Source organism: Apium graveolens, chromosome 3 (genome assembly GCF_009905375.1).
Source record: "Apium graveolens cultivar Ventura chromosome 3, ASM990537v1, whole genome shotgun sequence".
In the NCBI taxonomy this organism is placed as follows: Eukaryota; Viridiplantae; Streptophyta; class Magnoliopsida; order Apiales; family Apiaceae; genus Apium; species Apium graveolens.
The window spans coordinates 52547410-52553077 of NC_133649.1; the positions used below are offsets into that span (position 1 = coordinate 52547410).

A 5668-nucleotide genomic window follows, 5' to 3' on the forward strand; every position below is an offset into this window, starting at 1 on the left:
CCTTCCCAAGATTATGGGAATCTTCTTATCTTCCTCAAAATCCAGAATAACAAAATCTGCTGGAAAGAAGAGCTTATCCACCTTGACGAGCACATCCTCAACTATGCCCCTTGGGTAAGTGATGGAACGGTCAGCCAATTGTAGCGACATGTATGTGGGTTTTGGATCAGGCAGATCCAGCTTTTTAAAGATCGACAACGGCATCAGATTAATGCTTGCTCCCAAATCACAAAGGCACTTGTCAAAAGTCAGATTGCCAATGGTGCAAGGAATGGTGAAGCTTCTTGGATCTTTTAGTTTTGGTGGTAACTTTTGCTGCAGAACAGCGCTGCATTCTTCCGTGAGAGCAACGGTTTCAAGGTCATCCAGTTTCACCTTCCTTGAAAGAATAGTCTTCATAAACTTCGCATACCTAGGCATTTGTTCAAGAGCCTCAGCGAAAGGTATATTGATGTGAAGTTTCTTGAACACCTCCAGAAACTTCCCGAACTGTCTATCCAGCTTTTGTTGCTGCAATCTCTTAGGAAAAGGTGGTGGAGGATAGAGCTGTTTCTCCCCTGTATTAGCCTCAGGCAGAGTGTGTTCAACAGTAGTCTTCCTTGGTTCCGCCGCTTTCTCCTTTTGCTTAGATTCTTCACCTCTAATTTCAGCTTCTACTTCTTTTGCCTTTTCAGCATCAGCTACTTTTCCAGACCTTAAGGTAATAGCCTTGACTTGCTCTTTAGCTTCCTTCTTGCCTGGTACTTCCGTGTCACTGAGAAGAGTGCCAGGTTGACGATTGAGCACTGCATTGGCTAATTGACCGATTTGATTTTCCAAGGTCTTGATAGAAACCGCCTGACTCTTGCACAACAACTTAAGTTCCTCAAAATCAGCACTAGTAGGTGCAGCTGCACTTCCCTGTTGAGGATATGATTGCCTTGTAGCATACTGCTGTGGTTGCTGGAATCCAGGTGGGTTAAACTGTTTACTCACTCCTTGCTGATATGGTGGCTGAATAGCATTCTGATTATTCCCCAAGCTGAAATTTGGATGATTTCTGCTGTTAGGATGATAGGTCGCTGGCACAGGCTGCTGTTATCGCTGATAATTATTCACATACTGAACAGATTCGTTGACAAAAGAACACTGATCCGTAGCATGAGAACCTGCACAAAGCTCACAAACCATAGCTATTTGATTAACTCCATACGTAGCCAGAGAATCAACCTTCATTGATAGCGCTTGGAGCTGGGTTTTGGAGCTGGGCATCAACTTCCAGAATACCTGCTACCTTGCCTGACGTCATCCTCTGAGTTGGGTTTTGATGCTCATTTGCAGCCATCGTCTCTATAAGATTATACGCCTCAGTATAGCTTTTAGCCCATAAGGCGCCTCCAGCTGCTGTATCGAGCATGGGCCGAGATTGGGCCCCCAAACCATTATAGAAACCAGTGATCACCATCCAATCCGGCATTCCATGATATGGACATTTTCTCAACATTTCCTTGTAGCGTTCCCAAGCCTCGCACATAGATTCTGTAGGTTGCTGCGCAAACTGAGTAAGAGCACTCCTCATAGCAGCAGTCTTTGCCATCGGATTAAACTTCACCAGAAACTTTTGCGCAAGATCTTGCCACGTAGTGATGGACCCAGCTGGTTCAGAATGTAACCAGTCTTTAGCCTTGTCCCTCAGTGAGAATGGGAAAAGCCTCAACTTGATAGCCTCATCAGTCATGCCATTATACTTAAAAGTGCTGCAGATCTCAACAAAATTCCTTATGTGCATGTTGGGGTCTTCAGTTGCCGCTCCTCCAAAAGAAACAGAATTCTGCACCATCTGAATAGTGCCCGACTTGATTTCAAAGGTGTTAGCTTGAATAGCCGGATGAAGGATGCTTGACTGAATGTCATCAATTTTAGGCCGAGAAAAATCCATAAGAGCTGGATCAGCTTGAACAATACGATCTCCCATATTTACTGGTTCTTTCTGCTCAGTTCCTGAATCCGAATCCTCAAAATCTAGCTTCTCCGGAATATCAAGAACTTCGTCTGTCTCCTGAGCTGTATCTAAAGTCCTCTTGCGAGCACGAGAACGAGTTTGCATAAACGCTTGCTAAAGTACCTGAGACACAACCGGAAAAAAAAAATTAAGGAACTACTACGTCCTAATCACTTAGTCCTAATGACCAATGATGGTAAGTACATAAATTAAACAAATACGCCGAGTCCCCGGCAGCGGCGCCAAAAACTTGTTAGGGCGAAAACACGCGCTAATATTCGCGCAAGTATACGCGTTCGCAAGTAATATAGAATACTTTCTAGTTCGTTCCCTCAGAGACTCAGACTAAATTATTGTCTAATTAAACTCACTCACCAATGTATGATTACTTCTCAATGTTAAGATATTAACACTTAAAATTGTTGATTAAATATTAACTATAATTAACTACTTAATTAATCACTTAACTAACACTTCAATTTATCAATAATAAAACACTCATGAGATCACAACTTCATTATTACTTCCTTCTATAGCCATTGTTATTACCCTTAGCATGTGACAGTGATGATATTAATCGAATAACACGAAACTGATAAAAGCCAACTTTCATTATACTAATACCATTCTACCAAGCATCCACAATTAAGATAGAAGTTGAATAGTCATCAATTATGTTGAGTTCCCATATGTCTACAGAAATTGACAACACAACGATTTAAGCACAAGTTATTTCTTTTGATTACATAGGGCAAATAAAACAGTTAGAGTTACCCACTAATCATGCACAACGTACATGAACCTATGCTAGCATGGCAAGTTCTAAATCTCAAGATCCACCGTCGCTTCACAAGAGATTAACACCCTATCTTATATGTTCGCGATGCACATAAGACGAATACGCACAACCAATACTAGATATCATGCAATCATCACACACTAAAGTATTAAACAATTAACTAAAGAATTCCATAATAAATCCGTTGCAATCCCATGATCACGATTAGCCCATAATAGCACTTATCGTCATCATGGGTTCATATGAAATCATGATAAACAAACACAAGAAAATAATAACTAAACTAATTATATTAAAACAGAGTACGTCACAAGAGTAAATAAGTTCAAAGCAAGAAAACTAGCATCCAACATTACAACGAAACAAGAATCACAAGAATATATGCTTCCTCTTCGTTGCGGTGTGCTAAATCGGTCTTCTTCCTTATCTCTTTCGCTCCTTGCGTAAAAACACAATCTCCTTCAATCCACACTTGTGAAAACGTCTCAAATCTACTTATATAATAGTCCCATAAAACTCAGATTACATAGAAGTGGAAACCAAACAGAAGTAGAAGTCCTAAAATAATTTGTCTTTTTTCCCGACCCTGCGCGGCCGCTCAGTATAGCTGAGCGGGCGCTCAGCTTGCTGCGCGGCCGCTCAGCAATGCTGAGCGGGCGCTCAGACCTCTACTGGAAAAATTCTGATTTCGCTCCGTTTCTTCGCCGTAATCTGCCCGTTTCTTTCCTCTCGCAATGGTGAACACATGCCAAGGCTTATTCTTGATGATTCCTCCCCCGAAATGCAACTAAAACCCTGAAATGCATAAACACTAGAAAAACGCATCAAATACACAAAATACTTGATTTCAAGACACCAATTTAAGCCATTTTAAGACGCTCTAAGTGGTATAAAATGCCACTTATCAAGAACGAGGTTCATTTTTTACACCTTTTCAAAACTAGGTCAAGGTGGTTTAGACACTAATGAAAAGAAGAACCAAAGATGGAAAAGTCATCTATGAAAATTTCTAGGAATTCACCTACCATATCGGAAAAAATGTTCATCATGCATCGTTGAAATGTAGCAGGGGCCGTTGTCAAACCAAAAGCTAGATGATGATAAGCGAATGTTCCGAAAGGACATGTGAACGTGGTCTTTTCTTGATCTTCGGGAGCAATGGGGATTTGAAAATAGCCGGAAAAACCATCTAGGAAGCAATAGTAGGAATGACCCGCTAACCTTTCTAGCATTTGATCGATGAATGGTAAAGGAAAGTGATCTTTTCTAGTGGCAGAATTGAGTTTCCTATAATCTATACACACTCTCCAACCAGATTGAACACGAGTGGGAACTTGCTCGTCATTCTCGTTGGTCACTACAGTAATTCCCTGATTTCTTAGGTACTACTTGAATCGGACTTACCCACGAGCTATCAGAAATGGGAAAAATGATCCCATTATCTAGGCACTTAAGAATTTCCTTCCTAACAACTTCCATCAAAGTTGGGTTCAACCTCCTTTGTGGCTCCCTAACTGGTTTAGCATCATCAACTAAGTGAATTCTATGTTGGACAATTACCGGACTAATTTCCTTTAATATCAGAAATACTCCAACCTATGGCTTCTTTGTTCTCTCTAAGCACACTTAAAAGTTCCTCTTCTTGAGATGGGGTCAAATTAGAAGCAATTATGACGGGAAACGACTCATTAGGACCAAGAAACATGTACTTAAGAGTGTTAGGAAGAGGTTTGAGTTCTAATTCTGGTGGACTTGGCTCAACTGGTTCACTAGCTTGATAAAGGGACAAAGGAAGTGGTTCAAGCTCTTGGTTAGTTATAGGAATGGTGGACTCTAACATTTGATTGACCTTATTAGTGTAATAAGAATCAACCTAATTTTGACCAAAATGATTTAAGCAAAAGTCAAGAGCATCATCGACACTCATGGTTTCATGATCAAGCATTTTATCAATTAAATTAATTTCCATTTGTTGGTCAAAATAGTCATTGGGTTGGTTTCCGACATGAAAAATATTGAGATTAACGGTCATATTTCCAAATGTTAGTTTCATTAAACCGTTCCTACAATTAATCAAGGCATTGGATGTGGCTAGAAAAGGTCTTCCTAGAATGATCGGAATTTGATTTTTAGAATTTTTGACCGGTTCAGTTTCTAGGACCACAAAATCAATGGGAAAAACAAAATCACCTAACCTTAATCAACACGTCTTCAATTATTCCCTTAGGAATTTTGATAGAACGGTCAGCTAATTGAAGTGTGACATTGGTCTTTTGAAGTTCACCTAAACCTAATTATTGGTAGACAGAATAGGGAAGAAGATTCACACTAGCACCTAAGTCAAGTAAAGCTTTGTCAACAAAAGTGTTGCCTATAACACAAGAAATAGTAGGACAACCGGGGTCCTTATATTTCACGAGAATTTCATTTGAGAGAATCGAACTAACTTGAGATGTCGAAAAGGCTTTCTTAAGAACATGAGTGGTTTGTTTATGAGTACACAACTCTTTTAGAAACTTAGCATACGAAGGAATTTGTTGAATGGCATCTAAAAGAGGAATGTTGACCTTAACTTGCTTGAAAACTTCTAAGATCTTGTCTACTTGAGCCGATTGTTTGTTCAAAATAAGTCATTGAGGATATGGAGCTTTCGGCATAAAGACTCTTTCGTGAGACGAATCGGGGCTAGGTTTCGAAGGTGGTGCAATCGAATAAGGTGTTTCGCTAGACTCGAAATCCTCGAAATGCTTCGAATGATCTAGACTCGGACTCAAAGGTGAGGGATTAAGTTTTGAACTCAAATTCTCTTCTTCGTTAGCATCAACACCAACTCAATTTCTCACTTGATTTCCCGACCATAGAGAGATGACGGCATTCACATCATGAGG

The 5668-nt window shown here is 40.1% G+C and overlaps 1 non-coding gene across 1 annotated transcript; it reads left to right on the forward strand.

Moving 5' to 3' along the window:
* The first annotated feature begins 1454 nt into the window (after positions 1–1454).
* On the forward strand, positions 1455–1561 carry LOC141716035 (small nucleolar RNA R71). Its single transcript, XR_012572769.1, has one exon. It is a non-coding gene; the product is annotated as a small nucleolar RNA R71 (small nucleolar RNA).
* Positions 1562–5668: the final 4107 nt, after the last annotated feature.